Raw genomic sequence first — 11,689 nt, forward strand, 5'->3', positions numbered from 1 at the left:
TTGAGATTTTTGTCAAACAAGAAGTTAATTTCCAGGTCATTGTGAGGTAGTGTAGTGCTGACTGGATGCACACTAGACTGGACGCACGCTAGATTCAGAAAGTGAAAGACCATTCCATGCTGCTCCTTTGCTGGGAATGCTCTGACATGTCTCCTGCATAGTTCCTCCTCACCCCTCAAAACACAGCTCAAGCATCACCTCCTCTTCCCTACTGCTCGGTGTCAGTCACCTTCTCCCGTGTGATCACCCTGCCTTGTACAGAAGGCCTTGTAACTGACCTGTTTCTGTCTCCCATATCTGAAAGGGCTTAAGGTTCTTAAGAACAGGCACCTTCTTTTATCTTTCATTCACAGCCATCAGAGTGCTAGTCCAGTACCAAGTTGGAAGGAAGAATGAAAGATGAATCTCTTAAAGCTGCTGTGGGAGGCAATGCTTAAAGCTGATATGAGCTACAACTGAATCCAGCCCTGGGATTCCAAGATTCCATAGAAGATTATATATTCCAAGATTATTGAGAAGTTCCATTGGGATGAAACTGAGCAACAGACAGCTTTTTGGAGATGATTTTTAAAGAAATCAACTTTAATGGAATGGAATCTGAATAGCAAAGGACATCCCAAGAGGAATGGGCTCTCCTCCTCGAATAGACAGAAGGAAATTGGTGTTTTTTTAAAAATTTAAATTCAATTAGCCAACATATAGTACATCATTAGTTTCAGATGTAGAGAGAAAACTGGTATTTTGAGAGAGAGTGTGTGTGTGTGTGTTTTCTGGGACACGTGGGGGACAAGACCAGCTGGGATAATAGAAATGGCATGACTAGATCAGAGAATCTACTCAAGGACTAGTAAAGGAAACTAAGGTAATAACTGAAGAAGAGTCAAATGACATAGGGCTTTACATATAAGGAAGAGGTATTTATAGTTTATCTAATACGCAATAAGAAGACATTATAGGTCCTTAAGTGAGAAAGTGGTATGAAAGTAAGTATTTTAGAAAAGTTACTTTGACGATTCTATGAAGAAGGCGAATTACAAGTAGTAAAACCAATGAGGAAATCAGAATAGCTTTAACCCAGAAATGGAATGATGGGTTGATGGCAAACAGTCCTAAAAAGTCTCATGAGTAAAGGTCGTCAGGGTTTAAGGGCTGCAAAACAATGGAGCTATTTCAGGGGCAAAGAAATGGAATAAAGAAGAATGGAAAACTAAGGAGATGGGTTGAAAGACTGAACTGACCTGAGGGCCAATCTCAAGATAGTCTTATGAGGGAGAAGGAAGCTTAGCCCAAAGGTGGTTTCTTCTCATTGATACACCCAGAAGACCAGGATGACGTCCCCGGCCAAAAACTGGTGATCCACTAGCAGGCAAGGAAATGAGAAGACACTCAGTTTATTTACAGACTTATGAGACTAACTTGCTAGTGGGAGGAAGATGCCTGTGCTCCAGAAGTGCATTTGGCAGGGAGATGAAAGGTGGATCTTGGGAAGAGACATGGTGTCTAACATAAGGGAGAAAAAGGCCAACCTGAAATTAGTAGCACCATTTGCAGACAAAAAATCATTAAATTGTTTTAAAATATCCTCCTTTACGTACTGCAAGAATTTAACAAATCCTCCATAATAGATATAGCAAAGACAGATATCCTAATCCATATGGAATACAATGAATACTAAGTATACAGGGCTAACAAAGAATGCGAATCAATCATGTTTTACTCTATTTCAGAAAAGCTTTCTCCTTAATGGTCTTTGTAACTCTAAAAATACAAATGTTCATGTTATTCCCTATCATGAAGAACAAAATATCTATGGAGTAAGACTTAAGGTTATTTTTCTTTTAGCAGAGAGTTACATAGAATATTTGATGCTTTCTTCCATTTTCAAAAACAGTATTTGTATCAGGATAAATTTTATCTTCAAGTAAGTTACTTTTTATGATACCAAATAACTCTTAATGATTTTTATTAGCAGAAAAAGTTTTTTTTTTTTTTTTTTTTTTGCTAATTCCTGGAGATAAGTGTAATGGAATTTAAATAAAAAAGTGGAGCACATCATTCCATTTTACCAGTGTATTCAGAAGTTTCTCATCTGTGTTAGGGAAACACAAAACCATCTAATCAAATTTTCCTTTAAGGCATCCAGAACCCTTCCAGAGATTTTTTTTTTCTTTACTATCTTACTGCAAGTAAAAATAGATTTTTATTAGAATCAAAAGCACTTCTAAATTAAAGTTTATGAACCCTGTGGAGCCTTACATTTCACATGCCCTGTTAAAATCACCAAGACCTAAAAGTTAATTTTGTGATGATCATGGCCAAGTCACTTTTCATCTAACAAGTGAGTGGCTGGCAGCAACGTTCACATCTGCTCTTTATTCATGGGATGAGAGACACAATGGGAGGAAAACTGATGGTATGTTTACTTTAGTCTCCAATGGTCTACTAGTAATAATAGTTGCCCTTCCCCCATCAAAAGTGAAGCTCTCCATGTCATTCGCTCTCCCAAACTGGAGTCATCAATATAGAACATGTTAGGAAAGGGCTCTGGGGTCAGACTTCAGAACAAATCTCAACTCTTCTATTTAACAGCTGGTCACCTTAAAATAAATTATTTAACCTCTCTAAATTTCAGCTTTTGTGCCTATAAAATAGTAAGTAATAATAGTAACTATTTTCTACAGTAGTTGGAAGAGTGGATGTAGTAGTAGGGTGTGCAACAGAGGGGTAACAATTGCTACTATTGACAGAGTTCCAATCATGTACCAGAAACCACTTTAAGTATTTTTATGTATTAACTTACTTACTCCTCGTAGTAACTCTATTATTAGCTTCATTTTATAGCTAAAGAAACTGTGCCATACTAACTTGTCCCAGATCTAATAAATGGCAATGCCAGGATTATAACCCAAGCATCTGGCTTCATAGTCCACAATCTGAGCTATTAAACCATATTGACTCAAGGCAGAGGATAAAAGTTCTCAGCTGTCTAAGCAACTACCACTGGAGGGCTCAGGATCATAGCTTGCCTCAAAAGAGAAAGAGAAAGAGAAGCAAGTTATCAGTTATTTCTTAGTTATTGTCATTACCAGAGACAAGAGAAACAGCCAGCTACCAGAAGGCTATAGTGACAGATTCTGGTAGATGTGTCTCTCAGATGAGAGCAGATACATGTGTCTTTAAAAACTAAAGGGATGAGGGGATCCCTGGGTGGCTCAGCGGTTTAGCGCCTGCCTTTGGCCCAGGGCGCGATCCTGGAGTCCTGGGCTCCCGGCATGGAGCCTGCTTCTCCCTCCTCCTGTGTCTCTGCCTCTCTCTCTCTCTCTATCATAAATAAATAAATAAATCTTAAAAAAAAAAAAAAAAAAAAACTAAAGGGACGGGCAGCCCGGGTGGCTCAGGGGTTTAGCGCCCCCTTCAGCCCAGGGCCTGGTCCTGGAGACCAGGGGTCGAGTCCCACATCGGGCTCCCTGCATGGAGCCGGCTTCTCCCTCTGCCTGTATCTCTGCCTCTCTCTCTCTCTCTCACATAAATAAATAAATCTAAAACAAACAAACAAACAAACAAAACCGAAAGGGATCATCTTACACCCATTAGGATAGCTACTATTGAAAAATTTAAAAAGCAAACAAAAAATGTTAGTGAGGATGTGAAAAAATTGGAATCCCTCTGCACCGCTGGTGAGAATGTAAAATTGGGCAACCACTATGGAAAACAGTATGTGGTTCCTCAAAAAATAAAAAGTAAAATCACCATATGATCTTGCATTTCCATTCTGGGCATACACTCAAAAGAACTAGAAACAATTCAAACAAATGTTTGTCCATCTATGTTTAAACCAACATTATTCTCAATATCTAAAAGGTAGAAGCAACCCAAATGTCCACCGATGGATGAATGAATACACAAAATGTGGCATATCCATGCAGTTGACTCTTATTCAGGGGCACCAGGGTGGCTCAGTTGGCTCAGCTCAGGTCATGATCTCCGGGTCCTGGGATGAGCCCCACAATGGACTCCCTAATCAGTGGAGAGTCTGCTTCTTCCTCTCCGTCTCCCTGCTTGTGTGTTGTCTCTCAAATAAATAATAAAATCTTAAAAAAAAATTACTCTTATTCAGTCTTAAAGAAAAAAAGGAAATTGTGACACATACTGCAAGATGAATTAACCTAGAGGGCAGAGGGCATATTAAGAGAAATAAGCCAAGTACAAAAGGACAAATATTGTATAATTCACTTATATAAGGTGCCTATCATAGTTATAGCCAGAAAGTAGAAGGTTGGTTGCCAGGAGCTGGAAGAAGGTGGTAGAGTGAAGTTACTGCTTAATGGATAGAGATTCAATTTTGCAAGATAAAAAGAGTTCTGGTCCTCAGTGGTGGGGATAGCTGTATAAAAATGTGAATGCATTTAATGCCACTAAATGTTATACTTTAAAAACTGCGAAGATAGTAAAAGATCATGTGAAGTGCATTTTACCACAATTTCTAAAAGTAATTAAAGAAAAAAAAGCTAGAAGGAAAACCACCCATTAACAGGAATAGCTCATGATACAGAAGAGAATTGGAAATGATCTCCAGCAGCCTCCCTTACCTCCCAAGTTTACCATAGTGCTCACCAAGTGGGTGAGGAGTCTAAGCATGTTAGTCCAGAAACTGCAAGTTCCAGCCACTGCCAGGAAAGCTCTGCAGACCGCTATGGAGACTGCCACTTAACTGCACCTTCTCCACTTCAGTGAATACTACCTTCTAGGGAATTAAGACCTAGCTGCTAGACAGTCCACCTTCATCCACTGGCCCCAAAGTGCAAACTAGAATTAAGTTTCCTTTCTTCTTCAAGATAAGCATGCATGACAATTTTATGGTTCCAAAGGTATAGATACGGTTTTACTTCCTAAAAATGAGGGAATCTTTATAGAATTCATACATACTCAAGATATGAAACAAAATTAAGTTTTACTTCAGTCACCTGACCTCACCCAGCCTATGAGAAGAGTCAATTTGCTGCCACTCAAGGCAGATACCTAACCTGGGTTGGAAGGGAAGAGAGAATGGTTGTAGTAACTTACAGCTCCCCAAGGAACAAGATCTCTCCCCACAGGCGAAGGAGAAACAGCAGCTCCACTAGCAGGTTTTTCCTACTATGAATCCAGTGGGTCAGGAATTTTGTAGAGGACATAGTGGGGATGGTTTCTCTCTGCTCTGTGATGTCTAGGACATCACAGGACTAGGACTACAACTGAAGGCAAATCAACAACTGGGGCCTGGGGTCACTAGGAGGTATCTTCATTTACAGGTCTGGTTGTTGATGCGGGTTGTTGGCAGAGACCTCAGCTGAGCTATAGGCAGGAATACCTATATATGTTATTTCTATGTTGTTTCTCTGTGCAGGCTCCTTTGGGCTTTCTTATAGCATGACATCTGGGTTCCACATGAACATCCCAAGGTAGGAATGTCAAGGTCTCACTGCAAGGAAAGTATGCCAGATGGGAAATAGTGATGGCTATCTCTGGTTAATACAATGTGCCATATATCCACCTGGTTGCTCTGTGTCTTGTCTGTGGTAGATACTCTCTGGTAGACCTAGACATGAGACACAAAAATCTACAGACTTTTGCCCACTCCCTTGGGTCCCTCCTCATGCCTCTTCCCAGGTATCTTTGCTATTGAACTTCAAATACCACATCTTACAGGCCTTGACCCACTATCCTTATCTCAGACACCTTCTCTTTCCATACAAAGGAGATGGTTAAATATACACCTCGAAGCTCTGCCACTGTCCTTGCCACTGTGGTAGAACAGTAGCAGTCCATTTTCAGTTCTATCAATATACCAAGCTTGAACCAGTCTTTAGTATTTTTCTCTATCATCAGCTGGTCACAGGGACACCCCATGAGGCCACAGGTGTGAGGTGAGGAATACAACAGAGACCTGGGTCAACTTTCTTTATAACTTCTGGGCCTGCTTAGATGTGATCTCATGTAAAACCATTTCTAGTGTTCAGTAACTGTTGATGTGTGCACCCAACCTTACCAAACCCAGATCCTGAAGGGCAGTTCATATAATCATTTGACATTCCATTGTCAAATGCTCAGTTTCTACTAGAGCTCAGTATCATGCTAGTAATTGCTTTTTTTAATGGTTGAGCTGTGGAAGGCATGGCCTTACTCTAGAACCCTCAGAGTTTGTGCTGTGATTCCCCATTAGGTCCAGTCAGATTCCCCACAGCATCACCTGGCCCCTGGCACCTTGGGATTTGCCACATCATTATGAAGTGAGTGGAAAAGAAGCTTGTATCATAGCCTACAACTGCTGGGCCCTCTTTTCTCAAAACCGGTAGCCTCTTGAGTCACCGGACTCAACTGGCATTTGATAAATGCCCTTTTTATTTTTATTTTAAGATTTTATTTATTCAGAGAGAGAGAGAGAGGGAGAGACACAGAAAGAGGGAGAAGCAGGCTCCATGCAGGGAGCCTGACGTGGGACTTAATCCTGGGTCTCCAGGATCACACCCTGAGCCACTGGGGCTGCCCAGATAAATGCCCTTTTAAAAGCATTTTTTTTAAAAGATCTATTTATTTATATTAGAGAGAGAAAGCACGTGCTGCCAACTACCTTTGCTATTCTGAAATTCTATCGTTCACTGACTGACACTAGGGCATCTCGTACTGTCATCTCTGGCCTGCATTCACCATTTACCATTGAGCCCATAACTACATTAATTCCTACTCACTACTCAATCTTACTCCTTTAGTAAAAGGATGTTTTCTAGGCTTTCCCAGGGAACAGTCAGCTGGTAGGTCACACAAAATAAACCCATTCTAAGAAACCCACTACTCTGAGATCTCCTGACCCTTTCCTTAATAATCTGCCCAGGCAGCTCTGAATTCTCCTTTACTATAGATTACCAGTGTGTTCAAGCTTCACGTGGACATTCTTACAGGGTGTTAGGACTTATTGAGAAGTTAAATAATCAGCCACTGGAGAGTACCTTCCTATCAATAACCTCTCTCTTACTCAGCCTTACACACTGCGGGTTCAAGACTCTCAAGATCTATTACCTTATGAAATTCTTGGTTTCTGTTGATATGCTAATCTGTGACTTTTCTTGTGAACAGTTTCCTTATGTACTAGAGATTCTATTTTTCACCACTGTGCTGAGGTCTAACCCTGGTTATTGGTGAAGAACCAATGAGAGAAGGTTAAGGGCTCAATATCATCTTGTGAGGCAACTAAGATAAAGCCTTGAATGGAGTCTAGGGAGGCCGTTTTCCTCCAGAAAAGGGGCAAAGATCCTTCTCTGTATTCCCAGAAGGCTCAGGAACCCAGAGGTTTAGAGACCTCAAGCACATGTGCCCAAATGTCCTCATCTCAGTCTCAGAGTCTCTCTCCTTCCCCTTTAGGACTTGACATTAGCCAGGAAACATGTCAGTCTGTGCATTCAATCTCTTTATAACTCTAACAATAATAAGAATAATCTAATTCTAATAATCTAAGAATAATCAAATTCTGGGCCGAATTTAAAGTACAGTATAATTTCTGGTTTCAGAAGACAAAGAACTTTCTGAACACTGTCATGGAGAATTTCTGGCTTTCTCAGCATGTTCAGATTGATAAGAACCTATCATTCTGTTTCCCCAAAGCTTTTATAGCAGTCAACAACCACCCAACTCCACAATCTTTGTAATTACAATGGCCCTATATCTTTTAAGTGCTGAAGCTACCGCACACAAGTTTCCTGTTCAACCTGTACTTCATCCTAATCTACCACAGGTAAAGTGACTATGTCTTAGTCATTGAGATGCTACAGTACACCAGAGGGTGTTATTTTATTTTTTTACCACTACCAATCACTTTTGTTGCCATCTGATCAATGAGTAAACAGATTCCAAAACTTTGTCTTGAGGGTCTGCTTTCTAGGGTATTTCAAATTCCAACTATCTTAGCTTAGATTGTTTCCAAAGCAGACCCTAAGGCAGAGTTGGGTGCAGGTAGATTATTTGGGAGGTGATCTCAGGAAGCACAAGTAAGAGTGGAGAAAAGAGTTGGGAAATACAGAGAAGGCCATAAAGTCTCCATCTTGGAACACTTTAAGAAGCTGTGTAAAGTGTATCTCAGAAGTGTCCCATCAAAGGATAGAGAACCTAGAGCAATTATCTACTAATGCCCATTCCCCTTTTGTTGCGAGTTGCCTTCGGGAGCATTAACTTCTTTAAATCTTGGGCTCAGCAAGCTCCCATGGTGTCAGAGAAGCAGATAGGGATATTTAGGGAGGGAAGCGGTCAGCATGACGAAAATGGTCTACCACAGCAGCAAGGAAGCTTAGACATGGACCAAGGGAAAATGGAGCAAAGCATTCACAGTACTGCTTCAGAGTCCTAATGAAAGAGGGAAGTTTGAAAAAAACGACTATGTCTCTGTCCCCAGTTCCTGGCACTGAGCTCCTAAAACCAGAGAAATTTCCTAAGTGATAAGGGCAAAAGAAACATCTTTTGTTCTAATATTTGGTTTTTGACTCTGGTTCCTGACACAGAACTCCTAAATTCCTTGGAATTTCTTTCATGATAGGAGAGTCTTTTTTTTTTTCCTAATAAAGTGTCACTTGGTGGGCTGCTGGTGGCAGCTGGTCACCAGAAAGACCAAATCATAATTCAAAGCCTAGAACCTTCAGCTTCACTCCCCATCTTCCAGGAAAGAGAAAGGAGCTGGAGACTAAGTTAATGATGAGTCATGCCAACATGATGAAGCCTCCATAAATATCCCATAAGTATGGTGTTCAGAGAGCTCCCAGGTTGGTGAACACATACACGTGTCTGGAGGATGGCACACCCAACTCCATGGAGACCCAAGCTCCTGTGCTTGGGACCATTCTGGACCTCATACATATCTTCATCTTTCTGTTCATCTGTATCCATTATATAATAAACTGATAACATAAGTATTTCAGTTCTAGCAAATGACCAAATCCAACAAGGGGGTCATGGAAACCTCTGATTATAACCAGTAGGTCAGAAGCACAGGTGACAAGCACAGGTATTAGAGAGAATAGCTTGATGTGTGAAAAACCCACACATTAGTGTCAGAAGCACGGTGAGTGTGATATTGGTGTGAGAGGAAAGGAGAAATACAGGAGTGTTTTCCTCAGAATATATACAATTTATTTTAAATCTAATGGGTTTAGCACTGCACATTGTTATAACTGAAGAGACTGTGAACTGGAAGTTCATCTTGAATGTAAACACAAAGAGATAAAGGCATAGAAAATAATGAAAAGGCTAATGAAGACACTGAGCAGTGGAGCAGAGCATGAGGTCCTAAAACTGCCCCATAAACACATGATCACTTGGGTGTATGATAGAGCTATTACTGCAGAAAGGAAAGACTGTTTAAACGAATGGTGTTAGGACTACTGCTTATCCAACAGAAAAAGTTAAACTGGATTCAACCCTAACACCACATACATAAATCAAATCTAGATGAACTCATGGTTGTTTCTTTTTTTTTTTTTTAAGATTTTATTTCTTTATTCATGAGACACACAGAAAGAGAGAGAAGCAGAGACACAGGCAGAGGGAGAGAAGCAGGCTCCATGCAGGAAGCCCAATGTGGGACTTGATCCCAGGACTCCAGGCTCACACCCTGGGCCGAAGGCAGGCGCTAAACTACTGAGCCACCCAGGGATCCTCTAGATGAACTCATGTTATAAAATAAATTCCAAGTGAACCCTTGGTTTCACATAGATGTGAAAGATGGTGGCATGGGGAAGGGAGAGAGGGTGTTTCAGTGGTTATTTACTGTGGACAAAATCACTACAAAGGTTCACTAGATGAATCAAAAAACACTAGCAGAAAGATATCATGGCAATCTACCAGATTCATTTCTCCTCTGTCATTTTTGACACTAAAATGTCATTTAATGTCAAAGATCCCCTAACTGGCAGTGCATTGGATCTCCAGAACATTCTTGAATTGGTTTCTCAAGTCCCTCCTCAGACTTAGTCAATCAGAACCTCTGGGAGGTTAGTACCCAGGAGTTTGCATTTTTAATAAATCTTTGCAGGAAATTCTACCACAGTCAGAATTGGGAACTACTATCCTAGATAATATTAGGTCTCAGAATTCATTGAGAAAATAGAAGCTACAAGACAGGAATGCCATCAAATCTCATTGTAATGAAGCAGTCCTGCTCCCATCAGATTGTATCTCCCCGTTGGCTCTGGATCTCCAACGGTTCCTCCCTGCGAGAACCTGACCCCTATAATTATCCTCTCTCTTCCTTCACTCTGAGCAGTACACCCTTGTTTGGGGACCACTCTTCTTCCTTGAGTCCATGACATCACAGCTGCCTGGCTCTGCACCTTCCTTCTCTAGCCATTCTCCCCCCGGGCTCTTTGGTCTCTCCTCCTCCACCTGATATCTGAACAGTGGAGGTGCAGTGTCTTAGTCATTTCAGGCTGCCACACACATTACCATAGACTAGACAGCTTCAACAACAAAGAAGCTTATTTTTCACAGTTCAGGCGGCTGGAAGTAAAAATTCATGGTGCCGGCATGGTCAGGTTTTTGGTGAGGGCCCTCTTTCTGATTTAGAGGGAGTCGTCTTCTTGCTGGAGTTGGAAGAGAATGCAAGAATCATCTAGTTTATTCCCTTTCTGAGCAAAGTGAAGCCCAGTAAGGTTAAATGACTTGTCCAAACACGCCAATCAATATACATTGATGAGGTCAAGTTCAAGTACCACCTCCTTTATACAGGCTTCTCTGTGCACCCCACCGGGAAGTGAATGCTTCCTCTTCTAAACTCTCATAATACTCATTTAGATATCAAACACAAAGAGGAAACAGACAAAGATCTGTGTTCACCTGAGCTTCTCCATGGTAGATGACATGATCAAATACTGGGGTATGAAATTTTATGACTAGTTTATAAATTAAGATGCCAATTCACTGATCAACAGAACACTTAGATGTACAACTTAGGTTGGCTAGTCAAAATAATCTGGGGTCAATAAGCTTTCTTCTGTAAAGGACCTTCTGTAAAGGATTTTTGAGTGTCATAAATACATTAGGGACACTGGCTCTGTTGCATTTTTCTTTTCTTTCCTTTTTTTCTTCCTCCCTTTCTGGTCATTGATGTATTTAATCTTGTCATTCTTTAAGCAATGCATTGAAAATGTAAAAAACTATCCTCTTCACTAGAACAAAATAGGTCATAGGCTGCATTTGGCTGAGGGGCCTTAGTTTGCTGACTTTTTCTGTCTCCAAAAAGAGAGCTGATTTGGGAAACAAACTTAACAAGTTGTTTAGTAAATAAAGCAATCAGAGTAAAGGAAGTTCAAATTCAGTCAGGCAGTCTATATATTATCAGTGTCTACATGTACTAGGTACTGTTTGTGGTCCTAGGGCCATGGCGGTGAATAGGAGAGACACAATTCTAATCCCCAAGGAGGTGACTGGGAAGTGGGTGCGTGATAAGAAAGGACTAAAGAATTTAAGAGGAGTGACATAATGATTCTGACTACTTGCTTTGTGGTAGCAAGACTGAGGGGGGGGACAGGAGAAAATGCAAGAGAAAGCAGGTTAGAAGCCTATTACAGTGGCTCAGAGGAGAGATGACTACCCCAGACCAAGGTTTGTGGTGGTGGAAGTAATGGGAAGGCTGGTTAAATGGTTACATTTGGGATATATTCTGGAGATT

This window comes from Canis lupus, chromosome 33, assembly GCF_011100685.1.
Source record: "Canis lupus familiaris isolate Mischka breed German Shepherd chromosome 33, alternate assembly UU_Cfam_GSD_1.0, whole genome shotgun sequence".
NCBI classification, from domain to species: domain Eukaryota; kingdom Metazoa; phylum Chordata; class Mammalia; order Carnivora; family Canidae; genus Canis; species Canis lupus.